Here is a 21,815-nt window from a genome sequence, read left to right as displayed (position 1 = left end):
CACAAGTTTTGTCTCAACAAAAATCATGACTGATAGAGACCATAGTTGTGTCTGTATGAAACGGGCGAGCGGAAAAAGGGGATCGACCCCGCGTCGCTCCCGGGAGGGGCGACTCGGGCGGATCCCACGAGCGTGTCGCCACCCCTTCCTCCTCCGACCTTCCTCCCCTCGCCGCCGCCGAAGGACGCCTCCGGTCTAAGGCCGCGAGGCTAACGGCGGTGGCGGGTCCTCATCCTCCTCGCTCGACTGATGGCGGCGGGGGCCCCATCCCTCTGCGTTGCGGGATCTTCGGCTAGAGCTCCATGGCGGCCCTGGACGACATGGTTCTTACGGCGGAGAAGGGCACCGGGGCGGCGGCCCCGGATTTTTACGGCGACCACGATTGCCGCTGTGGCTGCGAGGGCGGCAAGACGTCTGGTTCGGGGGGCTCGATGCGGCTCAGCTACTCATCTCCACGTGGTGCGGGTGGTGGCGGTGGTGCCCGCTGAGATCTCCGGCCTGTTGTTGGGAGCCGGCGGGTGGCACACTCCTTTGGTTCTTTTTGCTCTAAGATGGTGTTCTGCCGGTTGCCGACCCTCATGGATCTGGCCATTGACGAGTTTCGGAATGCTCCGCTGGAGATCTTCATTGGGTGCTTGACGCCTATAGATTTCTGGATCGGAGGGGATTCAATCGTGTGCGCCCCTATTTCAGGCTGAGTGGCTTCAGGAGGGTGTGACTCGAAGCTTCGTTGTCTGTTGACAGTATGGGACACGTCGATATTTCGATTTCCATGGTGAAAACAGTGACAGAGAACGTCATGGTGGCTGAGGTCTGAGATCTTGTAATAGCGGATCGAGTCTTCGCGGCGATGAGGACTTTGCTTGGTGATTCATGACTCGTGGCAGCGGCATCAGCAAGTGGGGGCGGCAACACAAGCGGAGTACAGAGTCTTTACTTTTAGGGTGAAAGCCCAAGGTCTGGCCTTAATTGGTTGTGCCTGGCAGTGACCTTGTTGAAGGCATTATTTTGGGAGCGCGGATCTTCTCCAGGGTGAAAACCTAATATCTAGGATCGGGCGATGGTGGTGCTTCTACAATGTTTCCTTCTTGGAGGCGTCGCTTTTGGAGAATTAGGACTTCAGGTGTTGTCTAGGTGGTGGTTCGTGCTGCAGCTAGAGGAATTGATCATTGTTGCGGGATCTTTTTTTTTTTCTTATTGTTTTTGTCTGTGTGCATCCGTAATCTCTTTACGATATTGCGTTGTTGCAGAGGCAGGGTGTAATTGGTATCTCCGTGATATTAATATATTCCCTTTGTCGAAAAAGAGAGGTAGTAAAAGCAAGGGGGTCTATAAACATGCACGGTCGTGATAGTTTAGTCCATAAACTTGTAAAAGATGGACTCGTCACCCACAGACATTGGCCATATACATTGTATTAGGTTTCCTTCCCCTGGTGGCCAGGGTAAACTCTCCCCTCCAAGCTTCACCAGCGAGCCCGTGGATCTTCGTCCCCTCTGCCTGCCGCTCCAGTAGTGATGTCTACTATGCAACTTTATTCTTGAAGAATCGTGTTGGGCCTCCAAGCATAGAGTTTTGTAAGACAATATCATCTTCTCTCAAGTGGATGACCTAAGGTTTATCAATCCGTGGGAGGTGTAGGATGAAGATAGTCTCTCTCAGGCAACCCTGCAATCAAATACAAGAAATCTCTTGTGTCCCCAACACACCCAATACAATGGCCAATTGTATAGGTGCACTAGTTAGGCGAAGAGATGGTGATAAAAGTGTAGTATGGATAGTAGATATGAGTTTTTGTAGTGCGAACCATAAAAATCAGCAAGGTAGTAAATAGTAAAATGGAGCACAAACAGTATTGCAATGATGGAAAATAAGGCCTAGGGTGCATACTTTCACTAGTGCAATCTCTCAACAATGCTAACGTAGTTGGATCATATGATTATCCCTCAAAGTGCAATAAAGAATCACTCCCGGGTTCCTATTGGCGGAGAACAAAAGATAGAAATTGTTTGTAGGGTACGAAACCACCTCAAAGCTATTCTGATGCAAAGCATCCTACGATCACCCCCATGTCCACTTAGACCACTCCCCATGACCCAAGGATACATAAGATGAGACCTCGACTATACGCCATGGGGCACAAGGTGAACTCGCTCCTCTCTGAATCGTCACTTTCCACATGTGAGACATGGCTACTACCTCAAACATGTGTGCTATGTATGTCCAGGAACCAGACGGAAGGCCATGGATCAACTAGGAGCATTGGACAAGATGGCGAGTACACCAAGCGCAAGGAACAAGAGGAAGAGCTGCAAGTAGAGCTACAGCCACCGGACGACCGCTCCAGACCAGACGTCTGGTCCCTGAAGGCCATGCCAGCCAGAAGAAGCCAGGCCAGCGAATGCTCCAGCGAGCGGATGTCCGGCCAGGACCGGACGACCGGCCACACCTCCCAGCGAGCGGACGACCGGCCTCCACTGGAAGACCGGCACCATCACCACCGAAGGGAAATTAGCGGAAGTCCGAAGTGACCGAACGTCCGGCACCACCTTCACAGAACCGGAAACAGCGGAAGTACGACGACTACCGGACATCCAGACGCCCATGAGCCACCGGACGACCGGTCCCCAGCGGACGTCCGGTACCTGTCTGCGCACAGAGATCGGGCCCGAGGCCCATGTATCCCTTTCCCACTTACCCCTTTGTGGAGCTAGACTATATATACTCCTCCACCTCCTCCTAGATAAGGTTAGCATTGGTTTAGCTCATTTGAGATAGAGCTTTGCTCATCCATCTGGATATACTCCACCTCGAGGGACCGACACCTCTTCGGAGAAGATCCACTTGGATTCAAGACCTCCTTCCGGAGAAGACCATCTTCAAGACCTCCTCACGGAGAAGAACCAGTTACCCTATGTATCGTCCCTTGTTGGATTTGGATCTTGTATCACCTTGTGTCCTTGATGATCTAGCACATGTGTGACTTTATTCTTGTTGGTTGAGTGTTCTCTCGTGTTTTGCCCTTGTTCCCCTCCTCATGTTCTTTGTGTTCTTGGTAGGATCCTCTCCAAATCGTGAAAGATTGGCAACTAGGGTTCCACCCTACATCATATTGGTATCAGAGCCATGTTGATCACGTTTTTGGAGCCCCTACCCCTCTTTTTCTAGCCTAATTTTGTTGTGTTCTTCCCCAATTTCGAAAATCCCCACCAAAAATAGCCCCATTTTTTGTGATTTGTTGGTTTGATGATGTTTTGTTGATTTTGATCCATGGATTTGCTTGGTTTCGAGTGAATCTAGCATCTCCCCAAGTTTCCCCATCTTTCATCCATGAAATCTCATCAATTTTGACCCCAAAATCCCCAAATTCCGCCCAAAATCGCGTCCTGGAGCTCAAATCCCGCGTTGACCCCGACCCACCGGACGACCGCCACTTTACCGGACGTCCGGAGCCCCAGGAACCACCAGACATCCGCTACTTAACGGATGTCCGGCATCCCATTCCAGAACAGTTTTTATGGATTTCCGAGCCCACCGGACGTCCGGCGACCGGGCATCCGTCCATTTCCGGACGTCCGCTACCTGTAGATTCCCACTTCGGCTGGTTTTTGTTTTGCCCATAAGTAATTCATCCGAACTCTGATTTTGACATTCTTTAGCTCGTTTGAAGATATTGACATCCCCATCCCACAAAGATACTACCAACACCATTAGACTCCATCAAAATTTTGGAACTTTGGCATCTTTGCCTTGGCCTTCCACTATAACATCCGCATTGCCACCACCGAATTTTCCGCAACCTAACCCATTTTGATCCCTATAGCATTTGAGGTTGTTTGAGGGGCGACTCGAGTCTCCTAAGGTGTTTCGGCTACTTAGGGACGGTTGCTTCTTCATCAACCACCACCATAACTTCCGCATAGGCTTGCCCACCATACACTTCCGCCATCGCAACTTAACCCAATTTTGTTTGTGTTGTGAGTTGTGTCTCCTAAGGTGTTTCGGCTACTTAGGGATGGTGCTTCCAACTCGACACCGTGTATAGCCCATCATACCCTCCCACCTTAACCCATTTTGACCGGGTTTCCACCAATACTTCCGCAACCACCACCGCATTCCACTACCACCATTTTGGCATTTGACGTTTGAGATTTTGAGTTCGCGTTTTTTCCGTTTCCTAAGGTGTTTCGGCTACTTAGGGACAAGTCTCCATCATCTTGGTTTCTAGATCAAGAACGTCGCCACTCACCATCACCACAGACGGTAACCTCCATATCATCTTGGTATCGTGGTGTCCCTCCATTGTATATTCCCTTGCCATTGAATTGATAACCCCTAGTCTATTTTGCGTCACTTGCCTATCGAGACTAGCCATTTGAGTATTGTCGGCAACGTTACTTGTGCACATTAGTGATCTACACCTTCCATTGCGTACATACCATATCATATTGGTATCATCTTGCTATCATATCATATCTTGTGTCACAAGTTTGTTCCCGCATATACACTATTGCTATCTTGGTTTGTGCATTGTGCAAAAGTGGCCATACAAAAAAAAGAAGAAAAGAATAAGCTATTAAGCAAAAAGAGAGAGCAAAGAGATTGTAAGCAAGTGCCATAGCATCATACCACATTGCATATAAGATTTTAATATCCGATCATCTTGGATCATCTTGAGAGAAACACCAGGAACCATACATACATAGCATACTCGGGATAGAAAGTTTATCCGTTTTGCATCTTATAGGTTGTACACAAGTGTCGTATCCGCCTATTGAGCAATCGTGCTAGCGTCTCTCTTGAGTTGTGCAACACGAGCGTTTTCCATGGATTCCACATTTTGTGCTCATTCCTTGGTTGCACGACCCTATTTATCTATCCATGTGTGTGTTTCCTTGTGCCATTCATTGCTATTGGTCTACTTGTTTCGCTTGCGAATTTGTGAATCTCGTTCAACATTATTGACTCTTGCTAACATTTTGCATCAAATTTTTGTGCCACTATCCTCACCGAGCTACACCATAAGCCTTACTTGTGTAGGTGTGAGAAATCAACGAGAATTGGTACCAATTGTGCTATTTCCTTGTTACATCATTGAGTGACCATTGATCCATTTTCAACATCGGTCAAGGTACATTTGGTATAGTTCTCTCCTTTCTTCCACTCATATTTGCTCGAGTATTGTGATGGATAGGCAAGGCATTCATCTCCGGTCTTCGACAACAATGACGGCGTGAACAACTACATCACCAAAGCGTCGATCTTAGATCTACAACAACAAATGCAAGCCGCACAATCAAGATTGCGAGAGTGCATCGACAATCTCTCCATCGACATTCGAAACTCGGAAGCAAGGAAAAGGGACTACATTGACAAGAAGCTTTCCACGCAAAAAGAGGAGCAAGATACAAGGATGGAGGAGATTCGGGCCTTGATCAAGTCTTCTTCCCCTTCGTCATCTTCAAGGCAGCGACATTCAAGCCACAAGTCTTCAGAGCGCGAAAACGATGCAAGCACAATTCGTCCACGTCCACATCTACATGGTGACCACCATCATGTTCGTGATCCACATCGTCATGAAGGGCAAGTCACCTCCAAGCATCATGTGCACGACGACGATGAACGCCAACGAGCTCAAGCCCGACAATGACACAATCATCATGAAGATGCTCCACAAGCACAAACGTACAAATCCCAACAAGCCCTACTTCATGCCAAGTCCAAGCTTCATGAGCAAAATAGAAGACCGCGAGACGAGCACCACCAAGACGGAGCTACGGCTACACCGACCACTTCGGCATCTTCGCCAAGTGCGATCAAGGCATCTTCGCCTTTGGATGTACGACATCTTCGCCTACTTCCCATGAGTTCGCCTACATCGACATCCTCAACAACAAGGCGACCACCTACAAGTGAGGGCGACACTTCCATCTTCGGAAGCCCCCCAAGGAAGATGGCCGATCATGGGAAATTCCTTTCGGTCATGGAGTCGAGCTATGAGGTGCCACATCATATGGGCCTCCCACACCAAGACGGTGACAAGAAGGTTGAGCATGGGACTATCCCTTCAACCAAGGCGGCGATAGGAGTTGAGCATGGAGACATTTGCACCTACATCTCTCCGACACCCACATATGTTGAGATGCCCCATTTGTCATGTGAGGAGAGCCACCACCCCATGAGTGAGATGAGTGACTCCACCATATATGACATCGAGAGCATTTCCTATGAGAGGATGAGTGTGACCACCACTATCCCCACACATGATAGCATGCCACACATCCTATGTCAGGTTGAGCGCCATTTGAGTGACTCCACCAACCATATGAGTGAGAGCATCCTTGAGGGAGTGAGTGAGCCACAACACGTAGCGAGTGAGGTAGTTGACATGGCATGTGAGGCCACTATGATTTCTAACGACTTAACCTCTACTCCTAGTGTGTTTTCTTCTTTGGTGCTAGGTCTCCTACATGACGACACGCCTATCCTCGACGAGTCCATCCTTCCAATGGACAAACCGATGGCCATGGTGGACGATGATGCACCCCCACATGGTTCCATCAAGATGAAGATGACAACGAGTGGATCTTCAACACCTCACCTACAACACATGAGCAATGCCCCAAAGGTAACATAGGTGATGTTACTTCTCTGGTCCCACTAGTGGACTATCTCACCAATGATTGCTTGCATGATGTTGATCCACCTATTCCCATGCTTCATGCTAGTGCGACTTCCTCATGTCATGACTTACCAATTTATGATGAATATGATGATGAGCATGTTGAGTTGCCAAGTTGTGATGCTATTCTCCATAGGATATCATGTGAAAATTCTTTTGGTCACATCATGTTTGATAATCCTTTGAACTTGTCTTATGCTATGAGTGAGATCTCCCATATTGCATCATTGCAATCTCAACATAGTAATTATGCATACGCCATTAAAATAAATCCCATTTGCACTTATGTCATAGATGACGATATGATGGTCATTGGCTTTTGTTTTTCATGTGATGATATTGCCATGCTTCCTTTACATGATTTGCGCAATTTATCTACTATGTCATGCCATGATCACATCGAACCAAATATGCTTTGTTTTGGATGTTGTCAATATTTTCCATGTGATGTTTCCATTAATGCTGATGAGGAGACCCCCATAGTTTCCTCATACATATTAGGAGATATTGATGCATTCCATACTTTGCATGATTTCCATAATTGTGTGCACCATATGCATTCCATGAATAACAATGCTCTAGCTATTTCTCATGATGCATTACATCCTTTGAGTCTCCATTATGCCATGCATGACAACAAACCTCTCATGCTGGATGACTGATACGTCCATTTTGCATCATGCTTTTATATCAATATTTATTGCATTACGGGCTGTCATTACACTTTATATATCAATATTTATGGCTATTCTCTCTTATTTTACAAGGTTTACCATGAAGAGGGGGAATGTCGGCAGTTGGAATTCTGGCTGGAAAAGGAGCAAACGTTGGAAACATATTCTGCACAACTCCAAAAGTCCTGAAACTCCATGAAACAACCTTTTGGATTTTTTAAGAATTTATGAGAGAAAGAAATAGGCCAGGGGGCCCACACCCTGTCCAGGAGACAGGGGGCGCCCCCCTATAGTACGCGCCCCCTATCTCCTGGCCCCCCTGGTGGGCCTCCGGCGTCCATCTTCTCCTATATCATCACTTTTACCCTGGAAAAAATCGTGGGCAAGCTTACGAGACGAAACTCCGCCTCCACGAGGCGGAACCTTGGCGGAATCAATCTAAGCTGTTCTGCCGGGGACACTTCCCTCCGGGAGGGGAAAATCATCACCAACGTCATCACCAGTGATCCTCTCATCGGGAGGGGGTCAATCTCCATCAACATCTTCACCAGAACCATCTCCTCTCAAACCCTAGTTCATCTCTTGTATCCAATCTTGTATCCAAAACCACAAATTGGTACATGTGGGTTGCTAGTAGTGTTGATTACTCCTTGTAGTTGATACTTATTGGTTTACTTGGTGGAAGATCATATGTTCAGATCCTTAATGCATATTATTACACCTCTGATTATGAATATGATTATGCCTTGTGAGTAGTTACTTTAGTTCCCGAGGACATGGGTGAAGTCTTGCTATTAGTAGTCATGTGAATTTGGTATTCGTTCGATATTTTGATGAGATGTATGTTGTCTTTCCTCTAGTGGTGTTATGTGAACGTCGACTACATGACACTTCACCATTATTTGGGCCTAGAGGAAGGCATAGGGGAGTAATAAGTAGATGATGGGTTGCTAGAGTGACAGAAGCTTAAACCCTAGTTTATGCGTTGCTTCGTTAGGGGTTCATATGGGCCCATATGTTTAATGCTGTGGTTTAGGTTTACCTTAATACTCCTTTTTGTAGTTGCGGATGCTTGCAGTGGGGGTTAATCATAAGTGGGATGCTTGTCCAAGTTAGGGCAGTACCCAAGTGCCGGTCCACCCACATATCAAATTATCAAAGTACCGAACGCGAATCATATGAGCATGATGAAAACTAGCTTGACGATAATTCCCAATGTGTCCTCGGGAGCTCTTTCCTCATTACTAGAATTTGTCCAGGCTTATCCTTTGCTACATAAAGGATTAGGCCACCTTGCTGCACCTTATTTACTTTGTTTACCTGTTACTCGTTACTATTTATCCTATCACAAAACTATCTATCACCTACTATTTCAGTGCTTGTAGAGAAAACCTTACTGAAAACCGCTTATCATTTTCTTCTGCTCCTCATTGGGTTCGACACTCTTACTTATCGAAAGGACTTCGATAGATCCCCTACACTTGTGGGTCATCAAGACTCTTTTCTGGTGCCGTTGTCGGGGAGTGTAGCGCTTTTGGTGAGTGGAACTTGGTAAGGAAACATTTATTTAGTGTGCTGAAATTTTCTGTTACTTCTCACTATGGAAACTAACCCTTTGAAGGGCTTATTCGGGGTATCCTCACCCCAACCAGAAGAGCAAAGAGATTCTCCTCAACCTACTGAACTTGATGAAAATATTCACTTTGAGATTCCTTCGGGTATGATAGAAAAACTGCTAGCTAATCCTTTTGCAGGAGACGGAACGTTGCATCCCGATGTACACCTTATCTTTATGGATGAAGTTTGTGGATTATTTAAGCTTGCAGGTATCCCCGATGATGTTGTCAAAAGGAAGGTCTTCCCTTTATCTTTGAAGGGAGATGCAATGACATGGTATAGGCTATGCGATGATACGAGATTTTGGAATTATAAACGATTGAAGTTGGAATTTCACCAGAAGTTCTATCCTATGCATCTTGTTCATCGTGATCGTAATTACATATATAATTTCTGGCCTCGCGAAGGAGAAAGCATCGCTCAAGCTTGGGGGAGGCTTAAATCCATGTTATATTCATGCCCCAATCATGAGCTCTCTCGGGAAATGATTATTCAGAATTTTTATGCTCGGCTTTCTCTTGATAATCGCAACCTGCTCGATACTTCCTGTGCTGGTTCCTATATGCTGAAGACTAATGATTTCAAATGGGACTTATTGGAAAGAATTAAACGCAACTCTGAAGATTGGGGTTCCGACGATGGTAAGGAGTCAGGTATGACACCTAAGTTCGATTGTGTTAAATCTTTTATGGATACCGATGCTTTCCGTGGATTTAGGTCTAACTATGGACTTGACTCTGAGATAGTGGCTACTTTTTGTGAAACTTTTGCTACTCACGTTGATCTCCCTAAAGAGAAGTGGTTTAAATATAATCCCCCTGTTGAAGTGAAAGTAGTTGCACCTATTACAGTCGAAGAAAAGACTATTACATATAGTGATCCTATCATTCCTACTGCTTATGTCGAGAAACCTCCTTTTCCTATTAGGATAAAAGATCATGTTAAAGCTTCGACTGTTGTTCATAAGAGTAATACTAGGACTTATTCACCTCCTGAGCAAATTAATGTTGAACCTGGTATTGCTATGATTAAAGATCTCTTGGATGAAGACTTAGATGGGCATGTTATCTCTTTCGTGGGTGAAACTGCTAATATTGCTAGACCCGATACTAAGACCCGTAGACATGTTGTAGGCACGCCTATTATTTCTGTTAAAATAGGAGATCATTGTTATCATGGCCTATGTGATATGTGTGCTAGTGCTAATGCGATACCTTATGATCTTCATAAAGAAATTATGCACGATATTGCACCTGATGAATTAGAAGACATTGATGTTACTATTAAGCTTGCTAATAGGGACACCATTAAACCTATTGGGATTGTTAGAGATGTTGAAGTCTTGTGTGGAAAGATTAAATACCCTGCTGATTTCCTTGTTCTTGCTTCCCCACAAGATAATTTTTGTCCCATTATTTTTGGCAGACCTTTCTTGAATAATGCTAGTGCTAAGATTGATTGTGAAAAGAATATTGTCACTATTGGCATAGATGGTATGTCTCATGAGTTCAATTTCGCTAAGTTTAGTAGACAACCTCTTGAAAGGGAACCACCTAGTAAGGATGAAATTATTGGTCTTGCTTCCATTGCTGTTCCCCCAGCTAATCCGTTAGAACAATATTTGTTAGACCATGAAAATGATATGTTTATGAAGGAAGGGAAGAAATAGACGAAGTGTTCCTTAAACAATAACCTATGCTAAAACATAACCTTCCCGTTGAAATTCTTGGGGATCCCCCTCCACCCAAGGGTGATCCCGTGTTCGAACTCAAACCCTTACCTGATAATCTCAAGTATGCTTATCTTGATGAAAAAGAAATATATCATGTTATTATTAGTGCTAACGTTTCAGAGAAAGAAGAAAAATGATTATTGAAAACTCTAAAGAAGCACCGAGCTGCTATTGGATATAGTCTGGATGATCTTAAGGGCATTAGTCCCACATTATGTCAATACAAAATTTCAGTGGAGAAAGATGCCAAACCAGTTAGAGATCCTCAAAGATGATTAAACCCCAAAATGAAGGAAGTGGTAAGAAAGGAGATTCTAAAACTCCTTGAGGCAGGTATTATTTACCCCGTTGCTGATAGTGAATGGGTAAGCCCTGTCCATTGTGTCCCTAAAAAGGGAGGTATCACCGTTTTTCCTAATGATAAAGATGAATTGATCCCGCAAAGAATTATTACAGGCTATAGGATGGTAATTGATTTTCATAAGTTAAATAAAGCTACTAAGAAAGATAATTAGCCTTTACCTTTTATTGATCAAATGCTAGAAATGCTATCCAAACACACACATTTTTGCTTTCTAGATGGTTATTCCGGCTTCTCTCAAATACCTGTGTCTGCGCAGGATCAATCTAAAACAACTTTTACTTGCCCTTTTGGTACTTTTGCTTATAGACGTATGCCTTTTGGTTTATGTAATGCACCTGCTACCTTTCAAAGATGCATGATGGCTATATTTTCTGATTTTTGTGAAAAGATTTGCAAGGTATTCATGGATGACTTCTCCGTCTATGGATCCTCCTTTGATGATTGTTTGAGCAACCTTGATCGAGTTTTGCAGAGATGCGAAGACACTAGTCTCGTCCTGAATTGGGAAAAGTGTCACTTTATGGTTAATGAAGGCATTGTCTTGGGGCACAAGATCTCTAAGAGAGGTATTGAAGTTGATAAAGCCAAAATTGATGCTATTGAAAAGATGCCATGTCCCAAGGACATAAAAGGTATAAGAAGTTTCCTTGGTCATGCCGGTTTTTATAGGAGGTTCATTAAGGACTTTTCTAAAATCTCTAGGCCTCTGACTAATTTATTGCAAAAAGATATTCCTTTTGTCTTTGATGATGATTGTGTAGAAGCATTTGAAACACTTAAGAAAGCTTTGATCACTGCACCTATCGTTCAGCCACCTGATTGGACTTACCTTTTGAAATTATGTGCGATGCTAGTGATTATGCTGTAGGTGCTGTTTTAGGGCAAAGAGTCGATAAGAAATTGAATGTTATCCAGTATGCTAGCAAGACTCTTGATTCTGCCCAGAGAAATTATGCTACTACTGAAAAAGAGTTCTTAGCAGTTGTATTTGCATGTGATAAGTTTAGACCTTATATTGTTGATTCCAAAGTTACTATTCACACTGATCATGCTGCTATTAAATATCTCATGGAAAAGAAAGATGCTAAGCCTAGAGTCATTAGATGGGTTCTTTTGCTCCAAGAATTTGACTTGCATATTATTGATAGAAAGGGAGCTGAAAACCCCGTTGCAGACAACTTGTCTAGGTTAGAGAATGTTCTTGATGACTCACTGCCTATTAATGACAGTTTTCCTGATGAACAATTAGCGGTTGTCAATGCTTCTCGTACTGCTCCTTGTTATGCTGATTATGCTAATTACATTGTTGCTAAATATATACCTCCTAGTTTCACTTACCAGCAAAAGAAAAAATTCTTTTATGATTTAAGAAATTACTTTTGGGATGATCCACACCTTTATAAAGAAGGAGTAGATGGTATTATTAGACGTTGTGTGCCTGAGCATGAACAGGAACAAATCCTACGCAAGTGTCACTCTGAATCTTATGGAGGACACCACGCTGGAGATAGAACTGCACACAAGGTACTACAATCTGGTTTTTATTGGCCTACTCTCTTCAAAGATGCTCGTAAGTTTGTCTTATCTTGTGATGAATGTCAAAGAATAGGTGACATTAGTAGACATCAAGAAATGCCTATGAATTATTCTCTTGTTATTGAACCATTTGATGTTTGGGGCTTTGATTATATGGGACCTATTCCTGCCTCCAATGGTTATACACATATTTTAGTTGCTGTTGATTACATTACTAAATGGGTAGAAGCTATTCCAACTAGTAGTGCTGATCATAACACTTCTATTAAAATGCTTAAAGAAGTTAATTTTTCCGAGGTTTGGAGTCCCCATATATCTTATGACTGATGGTGGTTCACACTTTATTCATGGTGCTTTCCGTAAGATGCTTGCTAAGTATGATGTCAATCATAGAATCACATCTCCTTATCATCCGCAGTCTAGTGGTCAAGTAGAGTTGAGCAATAGAGAGCTCAAATTAATTTTGCAAAAGATTGTGAATAGATCTAGAAAGAATTGGTCCAGAAAACTTGATGATGCATTGTGGGCCTATAGGACTGCATACAAAAATCCTATGGGTATGTCTCCATATAAGATGGTTTATGGAAAAGCATGTCATTTACCTCTTGAACTTGAACATAAAGCATATTGGGCTATTAAAGAGCTCAATTATGACTTCAAACTTGCCGGTGAGAAGAGGTTGTTTGATATTAGCTCACTTGATGAATGGAGAGCCCAAGCATATGAGAATGCCAAGCTCTTCAAAGAAAAAGTCAAACGCTGGCATGATAAGAGGATACAAAAGCATGAGTTTAACGTAGAAGATTATGTGTTATTATTCAACTCTCGTTTAAGATTTTTTGCTGGAAAACTTCTCTCAAAATGGGAAGGTCCCTACGTTATCGAGGAGGTCTATCGTTCCGGTGCTATAAAAAATTAACATCTTCGAAGGCACAAATCTGAGGGTGGTTAACGGTCAAAGAATCAAGCATTATATTTCAGGTAATCCTATCAATGTTGAAACTAATGTTATTGAAACCATAACCCCAGAGGAATACATAAGAGACACTTTCGAGAACGTTTCAGACTCCGAAAAGGCATAGGTACGTGGTACGGTAAGTACACCGACTCCAAAACAACTCTAATGGCAATTTTTATTAGCTTTGGATTATTTAAGAATTTTAGGAAGAAAGAAGTAGTTCGAAAGGGACACGAGGCTCCCACGAGAGAGGAGGATGCCCCCCTGTAGGGCGCGCCCCCCTGTCTCGTGGGCACCTCGTGCGCCTCCCGGACTCCATTTTCTTGTATGTTACGTATTTTGGTCGGTAAAAATTCATCATATATACTCCCGAAGGTTTTGACCACCATATCACGCAAATATCCTCTATTTTCATTTCGAGCTATTCCTGTTGCAGAATAAAGCAAGATGTCTTCTCAGGAATCAGTTGGAGAGAGCCGGGTGTCTCACCCAACGCCAGGTCCAGGAGCAAACGACGATGTCTATCACTTTGGACCATCAAAGGAGGATGAGATGGAGGCTGATTTGAAAAGGATAGATGCCATGGAAGAAGATCAAGAAGTTACCTCTCGTCTCCAAGCAGATTTCACTGTGGGGGAACTACCTAGCCTGGCTGTCCCTGCCTCAGTCATCCTTTCCAATTCTAGATTTCTTTCTTATGAAAATATGAAAAAGAGTTTCATGTGTTCTCCAGCAGTTATGCAACATCCTTGGGTAAAAGGAGCCTTGGCCGTTACGGGCAAGCTCCGTAAAGAAATTTTGGACCTCAAATGACAAATCAATAAGCTCGAGGAGGAGAACCGGATCCTGAAGGGTATCATCACCAAGAAGATCATAACACCAACCGTGAAGAAGGAGAAATAAATACATGAGCATGGGCACTCCCCTTGGCAACCGCCAAGCTTGGGGGAGGTGCCCCAGTATTGTATCACCATCACACTCCTATCTTTACTGCTTTATTTAGTTCGATCCTTTTAGTAGTATCTTGATCTAGTAGATTGAAGTTTTGATATCAAGTAGTTTTGAGTTTTTCTTTGTGATCTCTTTATGTAAGTGAGTCCGTGTGCTATCTATAATAAAGATTAGTGTTGAGTCAAGGGCTTTGCTATGTTGCTATAATCTTGAGAAAGTAGAAAGAACAAAAGAGTTCATATTGATCTTATGGATAGTGATAACTTCACACATAGAAAGTATGAGGCATAAAAATTGTTGAGAGTTGATGAACGTAGCCTTGGTCATTGTTGCAATTAATAGGAAGTGATAAGGAAAGAGGGGTTCACATATAGATATATTATCTTGGACATCTTTTATGATTGTGAAGCACTCATTAAGTATGACATGCTAAAAGAGTTGATGTTGGACAAGGAAGACAACGTAATGGTTTATGTTTTCCGACATTTCAGTTAAAGTATATTGCTATTGACCTTCCAAACATGTTGAGCTTGCCTTTCCCCCTCTTGCTAGCCAAAATTCCTTGCACCAAGTAGAGATACTACTTGTGCTTCCAAATATCCTCAAACCCAGTTTTTGCCATAAGAGTCCACCATACCTACCTATGGATTGAGTAAGATCCTTCAAGTAAGTTGTCATCGGTGCAAGCAATAAAAATTGCTCTCTAAATATGTATGACTTATTAGTGCAGAGAAAATAAGCTTTGTACGAACTTGTTGTGGAAGTAATAAAAGTGATGGATTGCATAATAAAGGTCCACATACAAGGGGCAATATAAAGTGGCGTTCTTTTGCATTAAGATTTTGTGCATCAACCCTAAACGCGCATGACAACCTCTGCTTCCCTCTGCGAAGGGCCTATCTTTTACTTTATGTTTTTACTTTATGCTCGAGTCAAGGTGATCCTCACCTTTCCACTTTTTCATTTTATCCTTTGGCAAGCTCCTCGTGTTTGAAAGATCATGATACATATATCCAATTGGATGTAAGTTGGCATAGGCTATTATTGTTGACATCACCTAAAGGTGAATACGTTGGGAGGCAACACAATAAGCCCCTATCTTTCTCGGTGTCCGGCTGAAACTCTATAACCACAAGTATTGAGTGAGTGTTAACAGTTATAGGAGACTACGAGATAGTTGAGTATGTGAGCTTGCTGAAAAGCTCTGTTATTGACTCTTTCTGATGTTACGATAAATTGCAATTGCTTCAATGACTGAGATTATAGTTTGTTAGTCCCCAATGAAGTTTATGAACCATACTTGACATTGTGAATTGCTTATTACTTGAGCATAAGAAATCATATGACAAAACCTATATATGTTGCTGTTATTAGAATGATCATGACGCCCTCATGTCCGTATTTTATTTTTATCGACACCTCTATCTCTAAACATGTGGACATATTTCTCGATCTCGGTTTCCGCTTGAGGACAAGCGAGGTCTAAGCTTGGGGGAGTTGATACGTCAATTTTGCATCATGCTTTTATATCAATATTTATTGCATTATGGGCTGTCATTACACTTTATATCTCAATATTTATGGCTATTCTCTCTTATTTTACAAGGTTTACCATGAAGAGGGGGAATGCCGGCAGCTGGAATTCTAGCTGGAAAAGGAGCAAACGTTGGAAACCTATTCTGCACAACTCCAAAAGTCCTGAAACTCCACGAAATTACTTTTTGGATTTATTAAGAATTTATGAGCGAAAGAAATAGGCCAGGGCGCCCCCCCTATAGGGCGTGCCCCCTATCTCCTGGGCCCCCTGGTGGGCCTCCGACGTCCATCTTCTGCTATATCATCACTTTTACCCTGGAAAAAATCATGAGCAAGCTTACGGGATGAAACTCCGCCGCCACGAGGCGGAACCTTGGCGGAATCAATCTAGGGCTTTGGCGGATCTGTTCTGCCGGGGACACTTCCCTTCGGGAGGGGAAAATCATCACCAATGTGATCACCAACGATCCTCTCATCGGGAGGGGATCAATCTCCATCAACATCTTCACCAGCACCATCTCCTCTCAAACCCTAGTTCATCTCTTGTATCCAATCTTGTATCCAAAACCACAAATTGGTACCTGTGGGTTGCTAGTAGTGTTGATTACTCCTTGTAGTTGATACTTATTGGTTTACTTGGTGGAAGATCATATGTTCAGATCCTTAATGCATATTATTACACCTCTGATTATGAACATGATTATGCTTTGTGAGTAGTTACTTTAGTTCCTGAGGACATGGGTGAAGTCTTGCTATTAGTAGTCATGTGAATTTGGTATTCGTTCGATATTTTGATGAGATGTATGTTGTCTTTCCTCTAGTGGTGTTATGTGAACGTCGACTACATGACACTTCACCATTATTTGGGCCTAGAGGAAGGCATAGGGGAGTAATAAGTAGATGATGGGTTGCTAGAGTGACAGAAGCTTAAACCCTAGTTTATGCGTTGCTTCGTTAGGGGTTCATATGGGCCCATATGTTTAATGCTGTGGTTAGGTTTACCTTAATACTCCTTTTTGTAGTTGCGGATGCTTGCAATAGGGGTTAATCATAAGTGGGATGCTTGTCCAAGTTAGGGCAGTACCCAAGTGCCGGTCCACCCACATATCAAATTATCAAAGTACCGAACGCGAATCATATGAGCGTGATGAAAACTAGTTTGACGATAATTCCCAATGTGTCCTCGGGAGCTCTTTCCTCATTACTAGAATTTGTCCAGGCTTATCCTTTTCTACATGAAGGATTGGGACACCTTGCTGCACCTTATTTACTTTGTTTACTTGTTACTCGTTACTATTTATCCTATCACAAAACTATCTATCACCTACTATTTCAGTGCTTGCAGAGAAAACCTTACTGAAAACCGCTTATCATTTCCTTCTGCTCCTCGTTGGGTTCAACGCTCTTACTTATCGGAAGGACTATGATAGATCCCCTACACTTGTGGGTCATCAATGACATGTTTCTATATCGCGCATCTCATTTATTTGAGCATTGGATATTTTGTGCGAACCGACACATACACGTGCGCATCATGATGGATGATGTGTACATATACCACACACACAATTTTCCCTTTGTCTTTGTTTTGTGTAGGTACTCACGTATACTCGTCAACCTCTCAATCCCAAGAGTTGACGAAACGATCTCTTGAGAGCAATGATGCTTTGGGATCACATGAATTGTCCTTACACCGTTCTCTTTGTGCAATGAATGCGCGCATCTCTTTTACTTGTCTCTCACACGGCTATGGGCTATTTACCACTTGTCACCTTATGCTCATTTTCATGTGTTCACTTTGCATGTTATCCTTGCTTCTATGCCTTTGGCATGCAATTGTGACCCTTGTTTGCATCTACCCATGATTCACCATTATGTACTTCTATGTGTATTTGCATGCTTGGTGGAGATACTTGTAGCTATTTCCATGATTTCTTTGTACCACATGCTATTGATGCTTGTTGTATTGGGAGAGTCATGATGTCCCATTGCTATTCACGTATGGCCTCTCATCAATACATTGATGATATTTTTCTCATATCTTGCTTTCATGCTTGTGATATGTCATGTGCATTATTCATGCCCACTATTTGCACAGATGACATGATTGCCATGATTCCCTCTAGTATGTTGCATCTTCGCACTACTAGCCTGCTTGACTTGATCGCTATGATTGCTTGCTATGTTGCATCACCCATGTTCCACTCTTACTCGCTTTCTTGGGTTGATGACGTATATCTTCATGCCTGTCACATGATATATCTTGATCATTGTCTCTTGTGTCCATTAGTTGCCTCTTTCATATCCACTTGTATTGAGTGCAACCATACTATGCTTATTGATCTTGGAGATTTTGACACCTTACTTGTGATGCATGCTTGTTTGATTGAGCCTATTGCATTTGGTTGTTCTCGCATCATATACCTCCATACTATGCAATACTCCCTTGTCCTTTGTTATGATGAGCATGATGCATACACTTGTTTGGTATCTTACCACACGAATGATAGGTTTTGCATTTCCGCTAACCTCGTTTGTTTCTCCGAGTGTTTGTCATGTTCTTTCGTTTTGAAGGATTCACAAGGCATTACCATCATGAGTGTAACATCCCAAAATTTAATTTTGGAATGTTAATAATAAGATATTATAGAGTGAATAGCTATGATTTTCATAGAAAATTAAAACCTTTTGATTCTTGTTTCAAACATTTCATCCAATTGCTTTTCTTTTGGGCACCTATGAAATATTTTTGAAACCACAAATAAAAATGGAGTGAAAATAAAATGACTTTCTCAAAATGTGGTGGAAGAATATTTTATGAAAAGTTATTTGAATATATATTTTTTCCATTTGAATTGGATCACATTTGGAGTTTCAGTGTCATTTAAATATTTCCAAATTATTCAAATAAAATTTAAATGAGAGGAGATAATATGACTTCTCCAACAGTATAATTGGGAATATTTAATCTTGTCCATTTAGCAATTTGGGATATTTTCAATTTGTAAAATAAATTAGGGAATTTATAAGTCCCATGAGGCATTTTCAAGTAAAAGAAATTAGAAGAGGTTAATAAAGCAAATTAGTACTAAGTAAAATAAAACAATACATAACCTATCGGTTGGGCTTAGCCCATTTGCACTCTCTCTCTATTATCTGTCACGCAGCACACCTCTAGCGTGAGGCCATCTCTCTCTCTCCTTTCTGTAAGTTTTTTTTTCTTCCAACCGTTGGGCCCCACCACACCTTCTTCCTTGTGAAGAAATTATCACGAACAGGAGCGAGTGGCCGCTGAATCGTGCGCAGCTTCACGCCCGCGACCCCTCCCCTCCTCGGCTTCCGCGCACCTGCCGGTCTCATGAACCGTCTCCCGCGCCCTCCCTCAACTCCTTACCCTTCTTAGTGCGTCTTGAAGCATCCTTGATGGCCATTACACGCGCTAGTAACGTCCGCCATTAAACGCCACAAAACCCACGATGCCCCGCTCCGTTCCGGCTCTCCCCGCCCTATGCTATAAAAGGGTGAACAGGGAACCCATCTCCACCCGCACCTCCCAGTTCAAGAACCCCTCTCCAACGCCCTACGGTTCCTGAGCAATTGCTTCACGAAGAACGCGACTGACCGGAGCTCCCTGCAACTCCGGCGATATCTCCACGATACTTGAGGAAGGAGACGAGCACCTATCTGTGTTCCTCTCGACCGCCTCGTCGACCTCTACACCATTCGACCGTTCATTGACGCCGTGGACTTCCTTCTTCAACTCCGGCAAAACTCCGCGAACCTCCGGTGAGCTCTCTCTCCCTCCTGTGCATCACCTCTTTTCTGTTAGAAAAAAATTCGAACAGGTATCCTCCTATAGCAGCCCGACACGTGGCAGTTCGTATTAAAATCCCGTAATGGATTTTCAGAAAAATCTCCAAATTTCAGAAATTCACATCTCCTAAACAGTATGTTCGATTTCAACAAATAAGATATCCTCGGATTCGTTGGAACCTCTAGTTTATTATAAAATTTTGAAATTTCACTTTTTGGCAAATTAAAATTTAGTTTTGATTTAAATACGAATTTAAGTAATTTTGCTATATATTTTATTTTGTAAATCATATAAAAATGTTTTATATATGAAAGTTGGACCTTAGGACCTGACCTTTCTGTTAGAACTCATTGCATGAATTTTCAGCAATGTTGAGTTGATGTTTTAACATCAACACCTTAGTTTGACCTTCTTGATTATTTTTTTAATAACTTCGTTAAAATAAAATTTGACACAAAGTTAAATCTCTTAGGTTGATCCCTAGAAAACTTCTATGGTCATATGCCTTCATTTAACAAATTTGGACTTGAAATGTTACATACATTTTGTAACATAAACTCTATCCCATCAACTCCATCTATCATTTTCATTGGACCCAAGTCAAATATTTCAATCAAATTTATTATAGACTTTGTCACAGAACCTTGCCTCACAACCCTTCAACCATGATTCTAACTTGTACCAGTTTGATCTAACCGCGGAATAAGATTTATGTCATATTTTTAATCAAGCCAACTTGATCCATCTCAACCCTACCACGCCATAGTAACTAGCTTAATAATAGTAATAACTAAATAATTGTATTGTTAATTGTATCTTTTATTTGGATGTTGTTTTGCTCGTGTTAAAGTACTTTATTTATCGTTAGATATATCGTAACGAGAAGGCGAGACGACAACGAGTAGAATATTTCATCTTCAAGAATCAAGCAAGTTGCAACCTTGACCATATTTATTCCATGTTTTTATCTTGCATTTTTTTAAATCAATTAGCATGCATGTGTTGGTTTTTATGTTTCTATTTTGCAAATATTTTACTAGTAGTAAAGCCCTAGCTATTGGACTATATGCTTAGCCATGCTTGTAGTTGGGGTGGACCAAATATTTTGAAAATACAAACTTGTTCCCTTGGAACAATGATTTAGAAAATAACTTTTTTTGGAAAGCAAAACTATATTATTTCAACTTTTACTCCCTGGGCGGAATGGTATGACGGGAGCGTCTACAAGTGATTGCGCCCATTGGGGTCTTGCAGTGAATGCGCTCGACTGGGGTCTTGCACATAGGTTTTTGGTGGGGACTGCCGTCCAGGGGAATGAGATCTTCCAAGAATAATTTGATGTAGCTTCCAGTACAGCCACATGCTACTATGGGCTCTGGCTTAGCTTAGTACTAACGGGAAACCCTTACCTCAGGACCGCCATCGGAGAGGCGCTTTCATTGCCTAAGTTGCGGGCGGCTTGGTCGGGTATATGGGGCTGTTACGGAAAGGCTTCGTCACAATCTCCTCCTAGCCGTACACCCAAGTGTGTAATGGTAAACGGGGTTGGTTGTGTCATGTGGGGAACGTGTACGACCTCTGCAGAGGGTTTAACCTAATCGATTAGCCGTGCCCCCAGTTACGGGCAATTTTGAGCAATTGAAGACTTGGACTGAAGAAGAATCTCCCCTCTTTTTTCTAAAAGTCTATTTTAAGGGTTAAAGTTGAGGAATGAGCACAGTGAATGTGTTTCACTAAAACCTTTTGTATGATTTAAACTATTTTGGAGAATGAGCACTGGTGCGTATATCCATGTGTCTCAATCCTACCTTTTAAACTAAAAACTATTTGTATTTCAAAAGAAGTTTACAAAAAGTTTAGTACAGGAGAAAATTGGCTTTATGCAAAGGAAACCTCCACCAATACTACTCTGCATATATATTTTGTTAAAATTTCCTTTGCAACTTGCGAG

Source organism: Triticum dicoccoides, chromosome 7B, assembly GCF_002162155.2.
Source record: "Triticum dicoccoides isolate Atlit2015 ecotype Zavitan chromosome 7B, WEW_v2.0, whole genome shotgun sequence".
Lineage (NCBI taxonomy): Eukaryota > Viridiplantae > Streptophyta > Magnoliopsida > Poales > Poaceae > Triticum > Triticum dicoccoides.
This window is presented reverse-complemented; position numbering follows the sequence as displayed.